Source organism: Stigmatopora argus, chromosome 12 (genome assembly GCF_051989625.1).
Source record: "Stigmatopora argus isolate UIUO_Sarg chromosome 12, RoL_Sarg_1.0, whole genome shotgun sequence".
NCBI classification, from domain to species: domain Eukaryota; kingdom Metazoa; phylum Chordata; class Actinopteri; order Syngnathiformes; family Syngnathidae; genus Stigmatopora; species Stigmatopora argus.
In genome coordinates, this window is record NC_135398.1 from 3717025 (window position 1) to 3730214 (window position 13190).

A 13190-nucleotide genomic window follows, 5' to 3' on the forward strand; every position below is an offset into this window, starting at 1 on the left:
CATGTATGTGTTTTTGTTAACATCTTAAACAATTCAGTCTTGCAAAGCAAAACTAACATTCATATAATTGGTGATTTTAGTCTTCTAAAAATATTTTTTGTCAACATCAAAGACAATGCAAATCGTCAAAGACCGAACAATGTATGTTTTTGTTAACATCTTAAACAATTTAGTCTTTCAAAGCAAAACTAACATTCATATAATTGGTGATTTTAGCCTTCTAAAAATCTTTTTGTCAACGTCAAAGACAATTCAAGTCATCAAAGACCGAACATTGTATGTGTTTTTGTTAACACCTTAAACAATTTAGTCTTACAAAGCAAAGCTAACATTCATATAATTGGTGATTTTAGTCTTCTAAAAATCTTTTTGTCAACATCAAAGACAATTCAAGTCGTCAAAGACCGAACATTGTATGTGTTTTGTTAACATCTTAAACAATTTAGTCTTACTAATATTCATATAATTGGGGATTTTAGTCTTCTAAAAATATTTTTTGTCAACATCAAAGACAATTCAAGTCATCAAAGACCGAACATTGTATGAGTTTTTGTTAACATCTTAAACAATTTAGCCTTAAAAAGCAAAATTAACATTCATATAATTGGTGATTTTAGCCTTCTAAAAATATTTTTGTCAACATCAAAGACAATTCAAGTCGTCAAAGACGGAATATCGGAATACTTAAGCCATTAATACAATAAATATAGATTTTGCAATCTAGAAAGGCATTTTAACTGATTTCCGGAAAATGTCAGGCAAATTGCAAATGCCCCAAAAAACATTGATAACAAAAACACTGACAAAAATGTAACTAAGGCTCAAAAGCAGGTGTATAGATTTAAATACTGCAATATTTATATACTGAATGCTTGGTAGGGCTCAGTTAAGAACCTCAGTGGGAACCACAAGTGGCAACCTCCGGAGAGCTTTTCGGAGTGCTAAATGCTCCCGATAGAAGTGGGCGTGGAGAAAAAAAAACAGGTGTTTGCATAATAAGTAATAGTAATAAAATTCCAAATCTACCCTTTGCAGAAAGAATTAACTTCCTAATGAAGCTTTTGCATTTAAAAATGTTCAACCAGGACCTACTCTTGTTTTGATTTATATGCATGAGACACTTTAAAATACTGAAAAATTAATTCAGTGTCTTTAAATCAATATAATTTTAACTGTGACATCCACAGATCTTGAGTGGTGAGGCACTTTAATCCTTTTTGGAGTTTGTTATGAAAATTATATATTTTTTAATAAGATTCAATTTTAATTTTGATTCAAATGGAACGGACACAAGTTTGTGGACACGTAAAAAATGACAACAACTTTCAGTGTTTGTAACATTGACGTTAGTAGAAAGATTTTAAAAAATCAACTTTTTAGGAAACAATATAAACTGTTTTTGTAACAATTTATCTTTCAATGAACATCGCATGCAATGACGGGCTGGCAAACCCTCGTGAGGATAAGCACTACGGAAAAATGGACGAGCCTGATAGGGTTGGTAAAAGTTATCCGATTTTTTGTAACCAAATCCAATTGATTTGCCATTTCTGAATGTAAGCGAAGCAACTTTTCTGACTGCTTCAACTTTTTCGTCGATATGAAAATGTTGGCTAGGCTGAGCAAATTCTCCGAGCTCACTTAGCCCACGCTTTTCCTTTCTCCTCAATCTGTGCTCATGTTACCACCTGTTTCCTTCTAACTTCATATTTTATTCACTGCTCGCGTCACTCATTAATCGCAGTTCACCTTTGAAGTCTGATCTTTCCGCTTTATAAGGCAAAAAAACGATGTCTTTTGTGCATTTAAATAAAGTGTTTAGGGGGCAAACTTGAGGAAAAAAGACTTTTTGAAATTGCCTAAAGAGACCTCCGCCCACATATCCATGACTCTTTTCCAACTGTTGTTTTTGTGCTTTAGCACATAAAAAATTGTTTAAAAAACCCAAACAAATATATTTACAGTACATTGAAACACAGCTTGTCAACTAAAGGGCACCATAACGCCAAACCCTCAAATTCAGCTCAAACAAAAATGAAAAGGGTGTTATTTCTCAGAAAAATGTGCATCAAATGTAAAGTTAAAGGGTGTCGTGGGTGGGTAGGTGAGAAAGGGAAGGGAAGAAAGGACCCCAATTCTGCTTTTTAAGGTCTTATAGAGAATTAATTTAACAAAGTTTACTTTAAGCGTCATACTTTGTTCATCCGAACAATAATAACTACCATAAATTTGACTGGTTTTCAATCTGTCTTTTTTTTTTTTGTAGTTGGGACTATATGTATATATATATATGGGTGAGAATACAGACACAGAAAAAGACATTTTAGACATAAATAAATAAATAAGCCTGTTATATATATATATATATATATATATATATATATATATATATATATATATATATGACAGGCTTATTTATTTATTAACTTGCTTATTAGCTATATTTATTTATTTATGTCTAAAATGTCTTTTTCTGTGTCTGTATTCTCACCCTCCTGCTACTGTGACAATGAAATTTCCCAAATACGGGATGAATAAAGTTATCCAATCCAATTATTTGACCCATCTTGAATTGTGTAGTATTTCAATTAAAAAAAAAACAATGAGACACTTTTGCCCATAAAGAAAACAAATCACTTTTTTAAAAACATGCTTACAATTGACCTTATTTTTCTCCAGTTAGACAGCGTTTCACTGCACGTGTTTTACCGAGACCTCTGCATGTGAGGCAAGAGATTCAGTGTTGGTTGGCATCACATTGGGTATTTCTTGCTTGCTGTTTGTGATGAAGACAAAGCTCGCGGGAGCTCTGATGCAGCCGCGAGCGTCTGCAAACAATCGACATCGATCGGTGCAGGACTGCGTGCAGTGCACGCCGTTGCGGCACTCAAGCCCTGTATTAAATCCAGACGCATACAGACTTCACTTGTATGTGCGTGAGCTTGTTCGTGCAACTATTCTGAAAGTAAATAGCTTTTGCACAGCTTGCCTTGTGGATCTTTACTTGACAATGAATCGCTTCAGACTGTCCTTGTGTGATCTGTATCAATTCTAAGCTTATATAAATTTCACTTCGATCAATTTTACTAAATTTGTTTTTTAAAATTCGTCATCAGCCATGTGGCAGCAACGTTCTACCTAGTTAAGTATTTTATGAAATATCCTTATTAAATCTGTCAAAACCAGTGGCGGGCTGTCAGGGCCTTCTCTGCTGGCCTAAGAAATATCTGAACCATATATTATATTTTGTCCATCAATACTTATTAAATAATTCCAAATTTTCTGTTAGCTTCCTTTCGTTGCTTTTCCCCCTGGTTGTACTGCTTCCAGATGTGTGTTTTCATATTGAAGCATTTTACCAATCACATTTCAGCCATTATTTGTTACCAGGGTCAGAAATCTTCCTCAAGGCCTTCACAATCAGTTCTGCAGGCTCTGCTGCATTAAACAAGCGTCGATAAGACTGTTGCCTGAACCAATCAGAATTCGATTTGGTGACACCAGGCCTTCTCACAGGCGTAGGGATACGTCATCGCTTTCACTTTTAGCTAGTGATAGAGTAGGTGGGCCAAAGCCAGAGTGAGCCAGACAGAGTGAGCAAATTCAACCCACAATGGCCGACGTAGGAAAACAAATGGATTTGGTTGCAGATTTGCTGGCAAAGCCATTTTCAAGACAGCCTTTTCAAGAAAAAAAAGATGGACATCATTAAGAAAGGTCAGACACCTCCAAAGCAAGAAAGTCTGTCGCAACCGGGAACGAACATTTTCAGCACTAAATCGAATAAAAACGTATGCCAGAAATATGACAGAACAGGCTCGACTTTCAGCATTAGCTTCGATGGCGATAGAAAAGAAGGAGGAAAGAAAGGAGGATGGATATTGTGTAGTTAAAAATGATTTTTGGTGAGTAAAGTATGGCTATATTCCTAAATAATATTTCAATTGTATGAGGTTATTATTGATGATGTTTTATGTGTCGCAGCTGTAGCTGCAGTAGAGGTTTTATAGCCATAAAATAGTTTTTGAGGGTTGGATTGATTCGTTGAAGGCGCTACGAGAAAATGCACGGACCACCACTGGTCAAAACACACACGGCATTGAAGGGTTCTTCCGTAATAACGTCAACCATTGCAATAAATCATCGTAACAAACAGTGGATTTACATTGACGTCTAACAACTCTGTTGTGTCACCAATTAATAGAAATTAGAAGAATCAAAAAGCAAAAAAATAATAATGAGAAAGCAAAGATTGTTTGGCTCCACCCAAATATAAAGGAATAATGCATAAATTAGCCAAAGGATTCAAATGGAGAGAAAAAAGTAGCGGTTCATAATCTGAAAAAGACATTACTAAAAATGACATTACTCACATGAGAAGTAAAGGTATCATTACCTCATGGTGGTTTGTTTTGTGACTAAATGTGATGTCAGGCTGACGCGAGATCGGCCAGGTCAGCATCTGTTTTTTCCATGGCCAGTCTGGGTTTTTGTGTTTGTTTCTATGGAAACACGCCGCTCACCTCTGTGGAGAAGAAACAAAAGTCATGGACAAAAGGGGGGGTTAGGGGCTATAACCAGTAAAGTTTGCTACACCTAGAGGAAGAATTAAACTCACTAATGATGGTTTCAGGAGAGACCCCTAGGCTTTACTTCCTCCATCATCCAGCTTAGTGCTGGATTTAGTGTCTGTTAGTTGCCAATGAATGGTGAAACATTTCTAATTTGCTTTCACCAAACATTTGTCTTGCTGAAACTACTGTAAATTGAAGGCTGTTGTAGGGTTTTCACGTTTTTTTTGTGCTATTATAGAACTGATTTGTCTTGGTTTTTTTTGTTGGAAAATGTAGAAACAATAACTGAGAACAGGCTGAGAATTGTTTAAGTTTTCACGGACACCAGATACACGGCATTTGTGTTTTAATGAAACGCTGAAATATTGTTTTTTGTCTGATCTCTGTCCTAAGACATGACCTTGTTTGAAGTGATGTTCAATATTTGGTTTAAAAACATTTCTGATTTCCAACCGAATGGCGTAATGTCATCTTCACGTTTCAACCCTGACAGATAAGCACACTGCCTACAAGAAAGTCCTCTGATTGGTCTCCGACGGTACTCGGGCGTTTGGTCGCCGGACGTTTGGTCGCCGGACGTTTGGTCGCCGGACGTTTGGTCGCCGGACGTTTGGTCGCCGGACGTTTGGTCGCCGGACGTTTAGTCGCCCGGACGTTTGGTCGCCGGACGTTTGGTCGCCGGACGTTTGACAACATGACAGAGTTTACTGTTGAAACCAGCTCTCAAAATTATATTCATGAGAGAGAGAGTTTAATATCTAAATATCTAGTGTTGAAACCAGCTCTCAAAATTATATTCACCCGGGCGACCAAACGTCCGGGCGACCAAACGTCCGGTCACGGTCTTCGACAGGCTTGGTCCGCCATGTGGCTGGGTGGGAAAGGGTGTCGTGGATCAATGGAATTTCTGTCATAAAACTCGGACCAATTTAGTTCCAAAGTTGAAATGAAAAGAATCCATGAGATGGAGGAGGCGAGATGTTTGGCTTGAAATAAGAGGAGGAACAGTAATTAGACGGATGTTAAATGCTGGCAACGGACTGCGAGATGGCGAGGAGGCACTTGCTGAGCTTTTGGCAAAAGCTTCTGACTTGGACGTGCGTGCCGACTTTATTAGAGGCTCGCTCTGTCACTTTTTAGCTCTTAAATCCTGATACAGAAACTTGCTGGCACTGATTGAATATTAAGGAACTGTTAACAGTCAGTTGTTAAAGTTGAAATATGCAGGGGGGAAATAAGTTGGAGTAAGCACTAAAGGCCAAACAATCTGCAATATAAAGTGTTTCAATTAGGGTTTACAACTTCCTGTATGGTTATTACTTTTCTTTAAATTGTGCTCCATTGCTTACTTAGTCAGTTTGTAGGGTTTGCAATTTAGACTTTTTAGTTGAGGTGAGGTCTTATTACAGTGGATTGTATCTTTTTGTGATGTTTATTTCAACTGTATTGCATACCTGTCAACCTCGGCCAATTGGTCCCCTTATTAATGATTGCCTTTCCCCTTATTAACTCTACCTCTACCTACTGAGGAGTCTACGGTCCTTTGGATTGTGCAGGACACTGCTGAGGACTTTCTACGACACTGTGGTGGCATCTACAGTGTTTTATGCAGTGGTCTGTTGGGGATGCGGGAGCACGGAGAGGGACAGGAACAGGCTGAATAAGCTGGTCAGGAGGGCCTGCTCTGTTCTGGGCTGTCCTTTGGACTCTGTGGAGGAAGTGGGAGAGTGGAGGATGCTGACCAGGATGATGTCCATCAGCACATATTTACTCACATAGGGCGCACTTAAAACATTTTCCCCAAAGTGGACGGGGTGCCCAATCATTCGGTGCGACTTTTGTATGCACTAAATTCAAGATTCTGTAGATGTCGCTGTATGACGCTGACAGCTTGACTGTCCGGGTACATTGCTTGCTGACACGCTATATCTATACAGTGAAAAGGGTGGGCGTGACTGATACGCATGCACATATCCTTCTCAATGACAACTTTAGCAATCGACGATGACGTTTTCATCTGCTACCAGTGACCGAGATGATCCGGATTAGACCCGAAATGAGGAAGAGAAGATTGGTTTTACAAAAAAGTACTGTTTTTAAAACATTTTTTCCCAGTACAAAAGTTGTTATACGGCATACACAATTTGAAATGATAAAAAACATAGAAAATACGGGAAAAAACATATACATAAGTTGACAGGTATTGTGAAATACACCCATAAATAATGTGTCACAATCATGTTGCTTAGCATCTATGTTGCCCCATGTTTTTAAGCGCGGCTGAGGATAAAAAATAAATAAATAAAAAAGTTACACGTGCCAGTTGAATGACGTTCCAGGATTTGATGAATCAATCTAGTCTCCACTAAGGCTCATAGAAGGACCCCGTGTACTCAGGCGTAAATGTTGAGAGTATTTCCTTGCCAGTGTAGAATATGCCACTTATGTTTTGGAATTTGTTTTGCTCAAAATAAGGGTCGTATGCTTGTGCTGACAAAATAAAGCACACCAGTAGCAGAATGTGAAGAATGTTAAAGACTTTTCTCTCTTCAGGGACTTCATTCTATGCTTTTTTTTTTCTTTTGGACTTCTTTGGAACAGCAGAGTTCTTCAAGGTTCTTTATTATCAGCTTGTATATGAAATTCACTCAAACCAGAAGTTCCTTTACTATCCTACCTCAATGTGCTGTATTTCTGTACATTATAATTCAGGCTCTTTACTAGTTGAAGGTCCTTGGGCGCAATCATTGCATTCTCATGCGGAATATACAATAATACACTAGCGATTTGGTCCAAGGAACACGTGTTCCCGAAGAACACTCAAAGTTGGCCTCGGGTGCCATAACAATGGACAAAGTCGTTTAAGGAGAGCCACTGAGCTGACCATCTGGACTCTCTAGCTCTATCCTCTGTGATACTCTCTACCAAGATCCTTCCCGGTTTGCTTTGGCACTGTTGCGGTACTCCAGTTTTTTTTTTTTGTTTGCCTTCTGGCATGGGAATTTCATTCTTTCCCTTCGCCAGATGAGATCCTAAGAAGCCTGTTATTTTCAGAGATGCTGAGAAAGCGGCCTGGAACCTGCAGTTTCCACATTAGGAAATTGGAATTCTTCCGCCCTGACCCACATCTGAACGTATGCAAACAGGAAAATTGTCTTTGACACCAGAGTAAATGAAACGGAATGTTCCTATGCATTTGGGATTGTGAACACTCTCTATCGAAAGGTTAGAAGCGCCTCAAAACCAGTCTTGTTTTCCCCCGTTTTCCATCAGGAACTGAGGGCATCATCGACCCGTTAATATTCTTTGGCGGCGACGTGAACGTTTAGTCCAATCTCTGTTTTATTCAGTAAACCTACACCTGAAATAGCCTTTGTCCAGATTACAGAGAAACACAATACTTGATGTAATTGGGACTTAAAGCAGAAATGAGTTAGGAATTGCTACGAAATCATGCTACATGACTAAAAATCAAAAGTAAAAGTGCCATGATGATTAGAACTACTGTGCCAGCCAATGACAAATTTCAATGGGATTTCAAGTAATTTACCTTGACGACCCAGTCTGGTCCGTAGATAAGACTCCTGTGCTGCAGTGAATGTAGGAAACTATTAAAGTTTCCGCTCACGCGTGCACAGTCAATATTTAAACGCTGCCAGCAGAGGAAGGCAACACAACAAACCCAATGTTTTGTTCAGAGAGAATGATTATTTAGATCACTAATATTTATCTTTAGGGGAAGAATTACACAGAGACATACACCCAATAATGTGATACTCGTGCACTTAATTTTGATTTGGTCAAAGAATATTTTTGAATGGAAATGAATTGAAATGGTCATTGCGTGGATACTGTTGATAAATAAACTAAACACGTTACAATGTAAATATATCCTTCATTACCAATGGCCGATTAACTGACCAGCTACTCAAAATATGCCCAAAATGGTCTTTCTGTTATCACAAAAAAGGAGTCTAGCCATCATTCGATCTGTCGTCTAGACTTTGCTGTCTTATAGCCAGCCTTCCTTTATTTTTATCCTTTAAGTTATGTATTTTCACAACCTAATCCAACCCGCAGGCACTCCCCGTCCAATACGAGTTTGCACCAGTATATCTTTTAATACTGCTTCTTTCGAGGAAGACAAATATTTTCACTTCCCAGCACAGTTCAGAAGAGTAAGCATCTTCTACTCCCTTTGACATCTATGAAAAAGGATATCATCATGGTTTGCCAACGTATTGTACTGTCAACACAGATTTTGCAAAGGGCTGAAGGAGGAGGACCATCCGTTTCCACGGGTGATTCTAGGGGTTAATGTCCACTTCCAAAGTATGTGCCAAGACATACTGGGCGGCGATCAGGTGTGAGTGTGGGTTGTGACCTGCTCGCTGGGTCTATTAAGAGGAGGGCTGGGGGGGGTCTGGTCTACATGGATCCTACGTACCTCCTCTGGCAACATCAATTACTCGCCTATAGCTGCCATTGCTGTAGGGGTAATTTGCTCTACTATAGAGTTCCAATTCCCGGGCTGGTCGCTCACTATTTCTCCCAATGTCTCCATGTTGCGTTTGCCATTATAGCTTTTATAGCCATGTGGAGAGTGAAGAACAGGGCCGGTAATCAGCCGTGAGCTATTGATGGACAGGCAGCAACACAACACACATGATGCTTTTTTGTTGTTGTTGTTGTTGTTTCTCCCATGAATTAATTTTGTCCATCAATACAGACATTTTCTGTAGCACTTATCCTAAATTGAGTGGCTGGAGAATAAGTTTAGACATCATCTTGGTAGTCCATATCATACATAACGGAGTCAAAAGCAGTGGCGGTCCGTGCATTTTCTCGTAGCGCCTTCAATGGGTAAAATCCACTTCCTAGCAGCATTTAATGATTAAATACAAATACTGGAGCTTTTCAGACATTACAACCGGACCGGGGGGTGATTTTCCCGGGAAAAGACAGCGATGGACGTCAATGGCAAAATGGCAAAAATTGCACTAAAATGGGGTAAAATCCACTTCCTAACAGCATTTAGTGATTAAATACAAACACTGGAGCTTAAATACAAACACTGGAGCTTTTCAGATATCAGAACCGGGCCCACAGTTGAAATATCATTTAGGCATATAACCATATTTTACTCACCAAAAATCCTTTTTAACTGTACACAATATCCATCCTCCTTCCTTTCTTCCTTCTTTTCTATCGCCATCGAAGCTAATGCTGAAAGTCGAGCCTGTCCTGTTGTATTTCTGGCATAGTCCGTCTTGAAAATGGCTTTAAATCAACACAACAATATATTTGCTTGTGCAGCTTGCTACAGATACAGTTTGGTAGCTCTGGCTATTCACTAGCCAATCATAGTTGGTGAAAGCGATGACGTATCCCTACGCCTGCGACAAGGCATTGTGGTGTTGCCAACTCGAAATCTGATTGGTTAAAGCAACAGTCTTATTGACGCTTGTTTATTGCAGCAGAGCCTGCAGAACTAATTGTGAAGGCCTTGAGGCAGATTTCTGACCCTGGCAACAAATAATGGCTATAATGTGATTGGTTAAATGCTTCAATATAAAAACACACATCTGGAAGCCGTGCAACCAGGGGGCCAAGCAATGAAAGGAAGCTAACAGACAATTTGGAATTATTTCATAAGTATCGATGGACAAAATATTATATATGATTCAGATATTTCTTAGGCCAGCAGAGAAGGCAATGAAGGCCCTGACGGCCCGCCACTGGTCAAAAGGTCCCAAAAAATCTTATTGGCAATCACAAATTACTCAGTGCTTGTTGCATTCATTTTCCATTGCAATGAAACATGCACAAAAGCTGTTGTCATCTTCTGGGTCGGCTGACCTTTTACTTCCTCGCCACCAGGCCGCCCAGCTGACCCACCATTTTGGACAAGAGTAATTAGCTCCGTTAATTGCATAAGCCGTCATTTGAACGCCCCGCGTCATTTGTGCTCTCGCGCCCTCGCCGCTATTACTCACGACATACGCACGCGCTGGTGAGTTTTAGTGGATGACGGCATAACAGCCGTGAACACACACACACACACTGAAAACGATGCATGAATGAGCAATTAAAACTCAGTGTGTACATGTGTTTGTGTGGTGCTTGTGAAAGGTCAATGAAAGTGCTTTCCAGCCTACAGCAGTCTATGAAAGTCCGTGTGTGTGTGTGTGTAGGGGGCTTCTTGTCAAAAGAACACGTGTACACACCTGACTGGACCTTTGTTTCATGTATTACCTCGAGGGTAAAGAAGGGTTTCCCAAACTTTTTCAGCTAAGAAAAGGTCCTTTTGTTCTCTTTTTGTTACCTTTCTGGTTACAGATTAATTGAAAAATTAGGATTTGCGGTCTCAATCCAGTTTCTATCGTGCTTATCTTCAATATGATGCCACTTGAGTTCGTTGTAGTTTTTGGATGTCACCATACGAAGGAAATATGTGACAATTGAAGGAAATGACACCATCGAATGGAAGTTCACATATCTGAGAGTGCAAACTCTTTCAGATGTTTGAAGAATTACAAACACCCGGTCCAAAATGACGCCTTGGAAAACATCAGCCTAGATTTTAAAATAGACCCTTTTGATTAAAAAAATAGGACAGCGGATGTCTGAAAAAGCATAATGTGTACCTCTGGTGACTATGATGTTCCAAATATTGGTTTTACATGTTATCAAATAAATGTTAATTATGCTTAACTGCTTCTGTCTGCTCTTGGATTGCATTGTGTAGATTTTTGGTCATGTTTTACTGTTCTACAATGTAAGTTTTGAGTGTCACTCGCTCAAAGAATGTAGAGTTGTACCAGGGCAGGTTTTAAATAGTTCATGAAGACTTTCATCAGGCACGCCCACCAGAATCCCAAAAATTAAATAAAGTTGGTTAAGGCAACCAGCACACTGCGAGGCCACATCCCTGGCCAATAATGTGGCAGCGTTCCCATTTCTCGCTTTTTTTTCCCTCCCAAACTACGTTGTTATTCCCTCATTCTGCCATCTGCTCTTATGATATCTTCCACTGAAGCCTGAAAGACAGATAAAGGCTTTCTGTGTCTGTTTCATGTGCTTCATTGATTTTACACGGCTTAATCTTAAAATGAGTGATATTCGTTGTGAAGAAAAAATAAACAAAATAAAAAGTAATTAAGGTGTTTTCCTATACTCACTCCTTTAAAAGTCAGCGTATTTACTGAGTTTAATTGCTTATATTAAGTCATTCAGGTATTTTTTTCATTTGTAAAGTGGCAGATATTATGAAAAAAAAGACTTGCATGAATTGTTTACATGGGTACATGGTCGATTGGTCGCCGGTCTTTTGGTCGCCGATCTTTTGGTCGCCGGTCTTTTGGTCGCCCGGAAGGTAAGTGATAATTACCCTTTAAATCGTTGCTCAAATTCCCTAAATGCAAACTGCGAATTACTATTTAGTCATACTTAATGCCCTAGTAATTATTAGGCTAAAGAAAAGCTCCACATTTGCCGGACTTTTATTGTTTTTTGTTGGAGAACTTGTTAAGACCCTAACCGACGTAGCTTCTTAAAGGGACAATGCATGTACATACAAACTATTATACACTCACACGTCGGCTCAGTGAAGCTGCTCATGGCCATTGTTGGCTTTTATTGATGCGTAGACCGTGTTGTTTTACCTTGTTTTGTTGCTAGTCTTTTGGTCGCCCCGACCGCGACAACGGGCGACCAAAAGACCGCCGACCAAAAGACCGGTGACCAATCGACCGCACACGGTTTACATGACCAGTTGATCATTTATTTCCAATACCTCTTTGGATTGTAGTTATTCCGTTAATATCTCTTGTGCAAGGACAATTACAGTGATTGAAGTACTAAAGCTGTTATGTTTATGATAACAGCAATTTGGACGTGACCGTGAACCATGGAGTCCTTGGCAGACAATGCTTAAATCGACAGCTAATGATCCACAGATGATAGAAACAAATTCATTAAGTGTAAGCACACGCGACTAAGCCGTTTTGAGGGAAGCGATTCATTATTTTTTTTGGTTACCCTCTTTTTTTCCTTTGTGTTTTAACGAGCAAGCCGCATGTCAAAGAACATTTTGCATGGAGTCCGCATCTTCAGTCTTCCCGAGTCCGAAGTGATTCCCCGGTGGTGTCCGGCCGCTCGTAACCAAGGCAACGAGCCAATCGCTGCTGTTTCTGCTGCTGCGTATGGTGTATTTTTTTTCTTTCTTTTTCTTCCCCTGACTTCGCTTGCTTCTTCAGGGTTGTCTTCACAGCTGCCGGCCTCCTCAGTTGTTGAGCGCGTGTGTGAGTTGGACTCATAGGTCAACCGACAAGAGTACCAACTACTCATCCTTATTTGCATTTTGGCAAGTGGAAGTGGGAGGGAAGACGGCAATGGAAAGCGTAAATGCTACCGTTAAAATACTCTTCTTTCCCTTTGTATTGAACAGCATTCATATCATTAGCTCATAAGGTACTCTAATTACGACATGAGAAAATTGTGGATGAAAATATATTTTCAGAACTGCCAACCTACGTTGACCTCATTTCAGGAGTTTTATGTTTTTAATCAGGAGTGAATGTGATTCGCGCAAATTCGATATAAAATGTAAAAAAA

At 39.5% G+C, this 13190-nt stretch overlaps 1 protein-coding gene across 1 annotated transcript in view; it reads right to left on the bottom strand.

The window, feature by feature from the left end:
• Positions 1-4395: 4395 nt before the first annotated feature.
• Positions 4396-13190, bottom strand: part of tceanc2 (transcription elongation factor A (SII) N-terminal and central domain containing 2) — a 127751-nt gene continuing 118956 nt past the window's right edge. Inside the window, exon 7 of the transcript XR_013304392.1 lies at positions 4396-4525. The gene's annotated coding sequence lies outside the window, so the exon portion shown is untranslated. The remainder of the gene's footprint in view (positions 4526-13190) is intronic.